Below are 12113 nucleotides of genomic sequence, written 5' to 3'. Positions count from 1 at the left end.
ATATTCAAATAATGTATAGCCCATAGGCATGCTGATTTTTTTTTCAAGTTTTTATTTAAATTCCAGTTAACATACAGTGTAATATTAGTTTCAGGTGTAAAATTTAGTAATTCATTACTCCTAACACCCAGTACTCATCACAAGTGCCCTCCTTAATACCTATCATCCATTTATTTAATCCATCTTTCTGCCCACCTTCCCTCCAGTAACCCTTAGTTTGGTCTCTATAGTTAAGAGTCTGTTTTCTGGTTTTAGGCATGCTGATGTTTAAATAGCAAGAGATTATTAATAAATGAACTAAATGTACAAGACTAAAAGCAAGAATAACAGCAAGCTACATTCAAATATAGAAAAGATACTAGTAAAAATAAAAATAATTCAAGGAAAATAAAATTATTTCTTTGATAGAAAAAATACATATAGACAAAAACATTGGTAATTCTGATGGGGAAAAGAAGGACAGATGAATACATTAAATATGGATATGATTAGGAGATTATCACATTTACTAATGTCTGGAAATCTGGACAAAGTATGTGGTATTTGTAGGAAAATGTAATTTGTCAGAATTAAGAAGAGATGTAAACCCTTAATAGACTAAAATGATAAATGCAGGGGGAAAAATGTTTTAATGTAGGCAAATAGCTCCGCTTAAAGAGATCACCAGGCCAGATAATTTTATTGGCAAAATCTATCAAATATTCAAGGAATTTCTAAATCAAATGAAGTAAGAAGCTTGCCATTTGTTGCTGTGAATCTTCCATATTCCTGATGTCAAAATAATTAGATCACAAAAATATAATTTAGTGTCATATAGTACTAAGAGTGTACAAATTTATTCTAGCAGTCTATTAATACAAATATTCACCACAATCTGAACCCATTACCTGAACTCAAACCTTAGATAAAACCTTAACTATCACACTGTAAATCGGGATAGCAAATTAATCTAGACCACTGACTGTTTTTGTATGGCCTGTAAGCTAAGAATGGGTTTTACATTTTAAAGTGGTTAAAATAAAAAAAAAAAAAACATAACATGAAATTATATGAAATTGAATTTCAGTGTTCATAAATAAAGTCATTAAAACAGAACTACGTACGTTCACATATTGTCTGGCTGCTTTCACACTACAAAACAATTGAGTACCTCTGATAAGACCAAGTGGTTTGCAAAGCCTATAATATTTACTATCTGGCCCATTACAGAAAAAGTTTGTCAACTCTTGCTCTAGTCATTTCCTAAAAAAAGCATTGATTTGGTTAGCATAGTATTCTATGTTATCCAAACCCAGAAAACAAGTAGGTTTTGGGTAGGGAGGGATTCTTGAAATGCAACAAAAGATAATTCTGTGGAAATTCTGGATTTTGTATATCTAAACTCCGTAACAGGAGTGCCTGGGTGTGACTCAGTCAGTTAAGCGTCTGACTTCAGCTCAGGTCATGATCTCACAGTTTATGAGTTCAAGCCCCACATAGGTCTCACTGCTGTCAGTGCAGAACCCACCTTGGATCCTCTGTCCCCCTCTCTTTGTCTCTCCCCCCTCATGCTTGTGCTCTTTCTCTCTCTCTCAAAAATAAATAAACATTAAGAAAACATAACAGTTGAGAATTTGACCAAGTCCCAGCATCATCTTTTATAAAATATTTTTATTAAAACAATGTTATATGCTATAATAAAATGTGGATATAATGAGTGACTTTATGAGTTAAAATACCATGTCTGCATTTTAATTATTATAGCCTTATAATCCTACATCTCATAATGCACAGCAGCATATCAAAACAATACACTTAGGGGAAAAAAAGACAAAACTCTCATTTAACTGGCTTATATGAGCATGATCCAAACTAATTTGAACATGAAATCCTATTTGCTCCTAATTGCTGTTATTAGCATCTTTGGGAAGTGTATACACTTGGAAAATGTTTTGGGTTTCTGTTTTTGGCAAAAATCATGAAAGGTGAAAGGGAATTTATTACAGATAAGCTAGGAATTTGGGGATGGAGTATTTTCCATCTCCCGAATATCAGGCACTACAAGATAGCACCTGGAAGCCATTAAAAATACTAAGATAGGGGCGCCTGGGTGGCGCAGTCGGTTAAGTGTCCGACTTCAGCCAGGTCACGATCTCACGGTCCGTGAGTTCGAGCCCCGCGTCAGGCTCTGGGCTGATGGCTTGGAGCCTGGAGCCTGTTTCCGATTCTGTGTCTCCCTCTCTCTCTGCCCCTCCCCCGTTCATGCTCTGTCTCTGTCCCATAAATAAATAAAAACGTTGAAAAAAAATTAAAAAAAAAATACTAAGATACCCGATAAATGTAAATACATGGATAAATATAAAAACAGTATTGTAACTTTTGTTTGCAACTCGTTTTTAAACAAAGTTTAAAGGAAAAATGCATGAAATATAAATCTGTGTTAATGGCTACATGATATATAAAGGTGTAATTTGTGTTATCAGTAATAAAGCTACCACCTGTAAAAGGATAGAGTTTTTTGTCTGCAATTGAAGTTGGTATCAATTTAAAATAGGTTGTTATAACTTTAGGATATTATGTGTAATCCCCATGGTATCTACAAAGACAATACCTATAAAATACATTAAATGAAAAGGAAATCAAAACATCACTGCAAAAAAATTACCAGAGCAGAAACACATTAGCAGAAACTGAAAAAATACAGTAGAAAAACATAAACTATAATGGACAAATTGCAAGAGGCTCAGTGTGAACATACCTGAGAATTAAAGATTCCAAGGGGTCCCAGTCATAGGGTAGCCTATGAGTTTTAACCTATGAGTTTTAACACCAGGAGGCCAACCAAGTTCTTATAGTGAAGATTGGCAAAATCCCCATTGTGCTTTTGGCAGGAGGAAGGGAAAGTCACTATTTTGAAATACACCTAGAGCATTCATAACAAGGCATGCCCCCAATAACCTCATGGGGTTTTATTAGCATCTAACCATGTTGAAGAGAAATGACCAACTCCAGCCCACTCTAACCATCCTGTCCCACCTACATTGGGGAAGAGGGTCTGAAAACTGGTGATGTTCACAGTCCAGTGGCATAGTTTCACCAAAGACCAAAATTATAAATTTATGTGAAGAGGCAAAATATCCAGAATAGCCAACACAGTATTGAAGGAGAATAGAAGTGTAGGATTGACAATACCGAACTTCAAGACTTACAATAAAACTACAGAAACAAAAATAGTGTATTTATGAAAGAATAGACAAATAGATCAATGGAATGGATTAGAGAGCCCAGAAATAGACCCATTCAAATATACTAATCTTTGATCAAGTAGCAAAGGCAATACAATGGGGAATAGTTTTTTCAACAAATGATACTGTACCAGCTGGACATCTGCAGTCCAAAAAAAAAAAAAAAAAAAAAAAACAAAAGCTAGACCCACCTTACAGCCTTCACAAAAAATTAATTCAAAATGGATCATAGTCCTAACTGTAAAATGCAAAACTATAAAACTCATAGAAGATAACACAAGAGAAAATACAGATGACTTTAGGTTTGGTGATGACTTTTTAATACAACACCAAAAGCATGATCCATGAAAGAAAGGATTGGTAAGCTGTACTTCATTAAAATTTTTAAAACTTCCACTCTGCAAAAGACACTTAAGAGAATGAGAAGACAAGCCATACACTAGAAGAAAATATTTGTGAAAGACCTATCTGATAATGGATTAGTATCCAAAATATACAAACAATTCTTAAAATTCAACAATAAGAAAACCCAATTTTTAAAAATGGACAAAATTCCAGACATCACCAAAGAAAATGTACAGATGAAAAACATACAAAAAGATGCTCAATATCGTCTCCAAAGAGTTGTAAATTAGAACGAGATACCACTACACACTCGTGAGAATGGCTAAAATCCAAAACACTGGTAACACCAAATGCTGGCTAGGATGTAGGATAACAAGAAGTCTCATTCATTGCTAATGGGAATGCAGAATGCTTACAGCCACTTTGGAAGACAGTTTGGCACTTTCTTGTAAACTAAACATACTTTTAGCACACAATCCAGAAATCATGCCCCTTGGTGCTTACAAGTTAATTGAAACTTGCATTCACACAAAAACTTGCACCCGAGGGGCGCCTGGGTGGCTCAGTCGGTTAAGCGTCTGACTTCGGCTCAGGTCATGATCTCATGGTTCTTGGGTTCAAGCCCCACGTTGGGTTCTGTGCTGACAGCTCAGAGCCTGGAACCTGTTTCAGATTCTGTGTCTCCCTCTCTTTCTCTGCCCCTCCCCCACTCGTGCTCTGTCTCAAAAATAAACATTAAAAAAAAAATTTTAAAAACTTGCACCTGAGATAACATTCGCAAGATGGTGGAATAGGACACCCTAGATCCTCCTTCCCTTATGGAGAACCAAATCAAATCAACAAAATAACTGTGAGAAATCCAGAAGCCAGTCAAGAGGTTCTTTCACTCCAGGCAATCACAAAACAAATGGCATAGAAGCCTGGTAGGAAGTTTGGGATACTCTGCATTCTCTCTCAACAGAGAGAGGTATATTTGATTGGAAAACCCTAACTCCCATCTTCTCTCTGGGGATAGAAAGGAGAAGAATGTTTCTCTAAGCGACTTTGGAGGGGGGAGGGGCTACCCAAGGGACTGTCTGTCTTGCTTGTGTCCAAGTACTGACAGGGATGTAGCAACAGGTTGAGGGTATTTCTGAGAATAAAGACATCAATGTGTGCCAGTCTACAGTACCACTAATAAATAGTAGGAGGAGCACCAGACCATGATTTACTAACCGCCCCAGATAGGCTGCAATATCGTGGACAGACACAAGGGAAAGTTCCTAGTAGAAACCAGTAAACCTATTCAAATAGATTGTACACACCAGCCCTGGAAGGATACATGCTCAGAAAAGGCTTGAGAGGTCTCCAGAATCTTTAGCCAGGCCATGTGGAAAATGTCTTGCCTGTAGGAAAGGAGACCAGAAAATCTGAGACAGTTGACTGATTCTTCAGATGCTGAATCCCGACAACAAAAATAACAAAACATACCATGATAGATTTAAAGGAACCAATTAAGTCTTTAAAAAGCCCAATCTAAATAGAGATACGAACTGCCAAAGAATTCAAAATTACCATCATAAGGATGCTCGATGAATTAAAAGAGTTCAGGTATCCACTGATCGATGAATAGATAAGGAAAATGTGGCATACACATACAATAGAATATTATGCAACCTTAAGAAAGAGGGAAATCCTGACAGATGCTACAACATAGATGACCCTGAAGGACATTATGCTAAGTGAAATAAGCCAGTTGCAAAAGAAAAAATATTATATTTCACCCCATCAACTATCCAAGCTATTCAAAATTATAGAAATAGAAAATATATATACCTAGTCAAATATATATGTACATATATTTTTGATAGTGATATCTCAGTTTATTTCTTGGTTCAAGGTTTCAGGCCCAGCAGTTATATTGTTGGAGGATATGAACTGATAATTTAGTGAAGTATATGTAGTGATTTGTATTTGTATGTAACCAAGTAGTTATGGTTGGAAATGCAGGGCAGAAGGTCAGGGTGGAAAGCTTAAAGTGGGATAGCAGGAGAAGGCACTGGGGAGTGAATTGTTCTCTCCCATGGGGATCAGGGAGTTGACTACTATGAGGTGAGTGCCTCCTGGGGAAAGCAATAATTTCCATTAATTTTTAGAATGACACAAGTAGTGACCTCTACCAGATTTCCCTTTACAAATGGGACTCTAGGGGTATAAGTTTTGGCAGGGAGCAAAGAGTGTATTAGGATAATGAGTTAAACATAGAGTGAGCTCAGGACAGATAATTGGATTCCTAATATTAAGGAAGAAAAGCAATAAATGTACTTAGGACATTGCCTTAGGAGAGGCAGTCCACAGGTGTCACTGGAATGAAGGTTTTCATGTCCTGGGCAAAGCTGTTTGCAGTGCAGGGGTAAAATCATCTTGGTCTTGGATTGGGGTGATGTCATTTAAGGTAATGTCATCTTTATGAGAAAGCTCCTGGACCAAAGTGTTGTCACCTGGGATGTGGGACTGAGGTGACCTAAGTGGGTACCCACTTGAATTGATATGAGTCTTAGCATTTGTTTTATTGAAAGTGTGGCTTTTTTGGAGGGTTTGGGCCTCTGAACTATAAACCAGTGAAAGCACCCAGACCAATAGTAATAAGACAACAGAATGTTGTGCAGCTGCACTTGACAGGTTTTTGTTTTATGGTGAGAATTTAGCTCAAATGGGTCCCACATCAGATTAGCAGCTACTTGGCCCATGAAACAATCTATGGTTAATTGATCTCCGGAGGGTTTGTGCCCTCAATCTGGCCTCCAGCACTTATTTTATATGTATGTGTGTGTGTGTGTGTGTGTGTGTGTGTATATATATATATATATATATATATATATATAAATATAAAATATATTATATATGTATATGTGTGTGTGTATATATATATATAAAATTTATTGTCAAATTGGTTTCCATACAACACCCAGTGCTCATCCCAGCCCTCAGTTTGTTCTCAGTATTTAAGAGTCTCTTATGGTTTGCCTCCTTCCCTCTGTGTAACTTTTTTCCCCCATTCCTTTCCCCCATGGTCTTCTGTTAAGTTTCTCAGGACCCACATATGAGTGAAAGCATATGGTATCTGTCTTTCTCTGCCTGACTTATTTCAGTTCCATCCATGTTGCTACAAATGGCCAGATTTCATTCCTTCTCATTGCCAAATAGTATTCCAATGTATATATAAACCACATCTTCTTTATCCATTCATCAGTTGATGGACATTTAGGCTCTTTCCATAATTTGGCTATTGTTGAAAGTGCTGCTATAAACATTGGGGTACAAGTGCCCCTATGCATTAGCACTCCTGTATCCCTTGGATAAATTCCTACCTAGCAGTGCTATTTCTGGGTCATAGAGTAGATGTATTTTTAATTTTTTGAGGAACCTCCAGAGGAACTGTTTTCCAGAGGAACTGTTTTCCAGAACGGCTGCACCAGTTTACATTCCCACCAACAGTGCAAGAGGGTTCCTGTTTCTTCACATCCTCTCCTGCATCTATAGTCTCCTGATTTGTTCATTTTAGCCACTCTGACCATCATGAGGTGGTATCTCAGTGTGGTTTTGATTTGTATTTCCCTGATGAGGAGTGACGTTGAGCATCTTTTCATGTGCCTGTTGGACACCTGGATGTCTTCTTTAGAAAAGTGTCTATTCATGTCTTCTGCCCATTTCTTCACTGGATTATTTGTTTTTTGGGTGTGGAGTTTGGTGAGTTCTTTATAGATTTTGGATACTAGCCCTTTATCTGATATGTCATTTGCAAATATCTTTTCCTATTCCGTCGGTTGCCTTTTAGTTTTGATTGTTTTCTTTGCAGTGCAGAAGCTTTTTATCTTGATGAGGTTCCAGTAGTTCATTTTTGCTTTTAATTCCCTTGCCTTTGGAGATGTGTCGAGTAAGAAATTGCTACAGCTGAGGTCAGAGAGGTTTTTTTCCTGCTTTCTCCTCTAGGGTTTTGATGGTTTCCTGTTTCACATTCAGGTCCTTCATCCATTTTGAGTTTATTTTTGTGAATGGTGTGAGAAAGTGGTCTAGTTTCATTCTTCTGCATGTTACTGTCCAGTTCTCCCAGCACCATTTGTTAAAGAGACTGTCTTTTTTCCACTGGATATTCTTTCCTGCTTTGTCAAAGATTAGTTGGCCATACATTTGTGGGTCCAATTCTGGAGTTTCTATTCTATTCCATTGGTCTATGTGTCTGTTTTTGTGCCAATACCATGCTGTCTTGATGATTACAGCTTTTGTAGTAGAGGCTAAAGTCTGGGATTGTGATGCCTCCCACTTTGGTTTTCTTCTTCAATATTACTTTAGCTATTTGGGGTCTTTTGTGGTTCCATACAAATTTTAGGATTACTTGTTCTAGGTTCGAGAAGAATACTGGTGCAATTTTGATTGGGATTGCATTGAATGTGTAGATTGCTTTGGGCAATATTGACATTTTAACAATATTTATTCTTCCAATCCATGAGCATGGAATGTTTTTCCACTTCTTTGTATCTTCTTCAATTTCCTTCATAAGCTTTCTACAGTTTTAAGCATACAGATCTTTTACATCTTTGGTTAGGTTTATTCCTAGGTATTTTATGATTCTTGGTGCAATTGTGAATGGGATCAGTTTCTTTATTCGTCTTTCTGTTGCTTCATTATTGGTTATAAAAATGCAACTGATTTCTGTACATTAATTTTGTATCCTGTGACTTTGCTGAATTCATGTATCAATTCTAGCAGACTTTTAGTGAAGTCTGTCGGGTTTTCCATGTAGAGTATCATGTCATCTGCAAAAAGTGAAAGCTTGACTTCATCTTTGCCAATTTTGATGATTTTGATTACCTTTTGTTGTCTGGTTGCTGATGCTAGAACTTTCAACACTATGTTAAACAACAGCGGTGAGAGTGGACATCCCTGTCGTGTTCCTGATCTCAGGGGGAAAGCTCTCAGTTTTCCCCATTGAGGATGATATTAGCTGTGGGCTTTTCATAAATGGCTTTTATGATGTTTAAGTATGTTCCTTCTATCCCGACTTTCTCGAGGGTTTTTATTAAGAAAGGATGTTGTATTTTGTCAGATGCTTTTTCTGCATCTATTGACAGCATCGTATGGTTCTTATCTTTTCTTTTATTAATGTGATGTATCACATTGATTGACTTGCAAATATTGAACCAGCCCTGCAGCCCAGGAATGAATCCCACTTGATCATGGTGAATAATTCTTTTTATCTGCTGTTGAATTTGATTTGCTAGTATCTTGTGGAAAATTTTTGCATCCATGTTCATCAGGGATATTGGCCTATAGTTCTCTTTTTTTGCTGGGTCTCTGTCTGGTTTGGGAATCAAAGTAATACTGGCTTCATAGAATGAGTCTGGAAGTTTTCCTTCCCTTTCTATTTTTTGGAACAGCTTGAGAAGGATAGGTATTATCTCTGCTTTAAATGTCTGGTAGAATTCCCCAGGGAAGCCATCTGGTCCTGGACTCTTATTTGTTCAGAGATTTTTGATAACTGATTCAATTTCTTCACTAGTTATGGGTCTGTTCAAATTTTCTGTTTCTTCCCATGTGGGTTTTGGAAATGTGTGGGTATTTAGGAATTTGTCCATTTCTTCCAGGTTGTCCAATTTGTTGGCATATAATTTTTCATAGTATTCCCTGATAATTGCTTGTATTTCTGAGGGATTGGCTGTAATAATTCCATTTTCATTTGTGATTTTATCTATTTGGGTCCTTTCTCTTTTCTTTTTGAGAAGCCTGGCTAGAGATTTATCAATTTTGTTTATTTTCAAAAAACCAACTCTTGGTTTCATTGATCTGCTCTACTGTTTTTTTAGATTCTATATTATTTATTTCTGCTCTGGTCTTTATTATTTCTCTTCTTCTGCTGGGTTTGGGGTGTCTTTGTTGTTCTGCTTCTAGTTCCTTTAGGTGTGCTATTAGATTTTGTATTTGGGATTTTTCTTGTTTCTTGAGATTGGCCTCCAGTACTTATGACAAGATAAAAAAAATTATAAAGATAAGGAGAGACGAAGTGCCTGGGTGAATCAGTTGGTTAAGTGTCTGACTCTTGATTTCAGCTCAGGTCATGATCTTGTGGTTCATGTTCGAGCCCCATGTCAGTGCAGAGACAGTGCAGAGCCTTCTTGGGATTCTCTCTCAGTCCCTCTCTCTCTGCCCCTCCCTCCCACTCTCTCTCTCTCTCAAAATAAATTAATAAACTAAAAAAAAACCTATTCAAAAAAGATGAGATATTAAAGGACTTCATATATAATGAGTCTTTATATACATGGAGATGAGACACATTTCCCTTTTAAATATAAGAAACAGTGATGAGAAGGTTTTTTAGAGTTGGTATAAGGTATGAATTGGCCAAGGAGCATTGAATTAAGAGATTAAGGCCCAGGGCAAGAGAGGCTCATTTAGGAGTCTATTTGTCAGACTGGTATGGAAAAGGAGTTGAGGACACCATTATGTTTCAGTTAACCTGGCTATCTGGGACGTATTAAGGACATGAAAGTTCTATTGAATGCCTCTTTCAAGAGTGCAGCGTGTGTATTCTGAGAAGTAAATTATGTGCCTTGGTTACTATCAGTAATGTCTATAACTCTGAAAGAAATAAGGTGTGTCCTGGCAAGGCCTTGTATTGTGGTCTTAGTATATGTAGAGCCGTGTGTAATATTGATTTGTATCTGAGGTATCTGTGAAGCAACAGACTTTTTTACCCTGAAGGGAACAATTTTTAATCAATGGGCCAACAGTCTGTAATGAATATGAAGACGGAGCCATTTGTTGGCTGGGACATCCAGTGCTAAGGTGACTGCCTGAAGTTTGCCCAAGTTATTGTCCCATGTGTCCTATCATATGAGGGAAATCCTGGCTAAGGGAAGGGAAACAGAAATATTACACTGAGCTCCATCACATAAGATGGTTAGCAGTGCTCTTTGTATGTAGTCTACAAACACTCTTCACTGTACATTCAGTTGATCCCAAGGGGCTCCCAGATAGCAAAGGGGGAGGGTGAAGGGAGACCTCCTCCAGCACTATGGCATCTGGCAAGGGACTAAGGACAGGGGAGACCAGCTCTTGCAGATTTGGCTCCACCCTGTCTTAAGGAGATCTCAGTAGCTTTGCCAAGCCTGTCAGGCACTGTTTCCATGACCCAGAGCATAATGAGAAGCTGGGTATAGAGGGTCACAGCCTCAGGGTCTGTGAGAGCCTCTCTTTCTAGGAGATCCTAATATGTGGCCAGCCATCAGTTGTCTTAATGGTGTGTACATGAGGCCAAGATAACCAATCTTTCATCAGTTCTTGGATAACTTATGGCCATCAAGTGGTCCACAGACTCTAGGAGGCATGACAGGCTACTAAAGCCTCTATGGTGAAGGAATTTCTGAGGACACTAATGAGAGTAACTGTTGATTTTAACTTGGACAGATTTTAACCCTTTTGTTGGGGTGGGTTCCATTAAGGAGGGCTGATATATCCATGGAAACATCAATTAGATAAAGTAAAATTTAGAAATGAGGACTATGTTGCCACAAGAACCCAAAAAAAGACTAAAACATGTTGGACTTGTATGTCTGTAATGAGTGCGTGAAATGAATCCCCTTGCAGGAGTATGTGATTAATGTAGTGCCATACTCGTGCTCCTAGAGAAAGGCAGATACAGCTGAGATTTTGTCTGCAATTTGTAACAACAAAGTTATTGAGGAACTCCATGGGTAGCCTGGAAAAATTTTATTATGTCCCTTTGGAGGCAAGGACAAACTACAGCTGAGAGGTTATTGAAATAGGCATTAAACAGAACGTATTAGCCAAATCTATAAGAGCAAAATATTTACCAGTTGTTGAAAATTGAATAGAATTAGTAATTTTAATAATATTGGGTATTGGGTATGGGACCTCTAATAGATGGGACCATAGCATTAAGGTTGTAGTAATTCACCATGTGGCACCATGCATTCATTTATGCACTTATATTTGTTTGTTTGTTTGTTTATTTATCTTCCAAGTTTAAGGCAGGCAAAATTAGGCTATCAAATGTAGAAGTGTTAGGGATAATCACCCTCTATACATTAGACTTATATAATAAATTTTAATCCTCAAAGCCCTTGTTTTAATTTATATTGGATCATATTAATATTTTAACTGGAATCTGTATTCCATATTATCAGGCCAATTTCTCCACCCCCCAACTCCACTGTCTTGATTTTAATTAGTTTCAAACTACGTCTTTAGTTTAAAATTTTTTTAAGTTCTATTTATTTATTTATTTATTTATTTAGAAAGTGCGCACACAGGAGAGGGAGGTGCAGAGAGAGAGGGGGAGAGAATCCCAAGCTGACAGAGTGGAGCCCCATGTAGGGCTCAAACTCCTGAACTCTGAGATCATCCTGAGCTGAAATCAAGAGTCAGACTCAACTGACTGGACCATCCAGGTGCCCTTCATAAGCTTTTAAAGTGGAATCAACCAGAAGGTGAGAGTGTAAGGGAAATGATTTTCCAACACCTCTCATGTACACTAAAATTCCTTTT

This window comes from Herpailurus yagouaroundi, unplaced genomic scaffold (genome assembly GCF_014898765.1).
Source record: "Herpailurus yagouaroundi ecotype Mexico unplaced genomic scaffold, PumYag 194, whole genome shotgun sequence".
Lineage (NCBI taxonomy): Eukaryota > Metazoa > Chordata > Mammalia > Carnivora > Felidae > Herpailurus > Herpailurus yagouaroundi.
The sequence above is the reverse complement of the archived record's forward strand: the minus strand, read 5'-3'. Positions refer to the sequence as shown.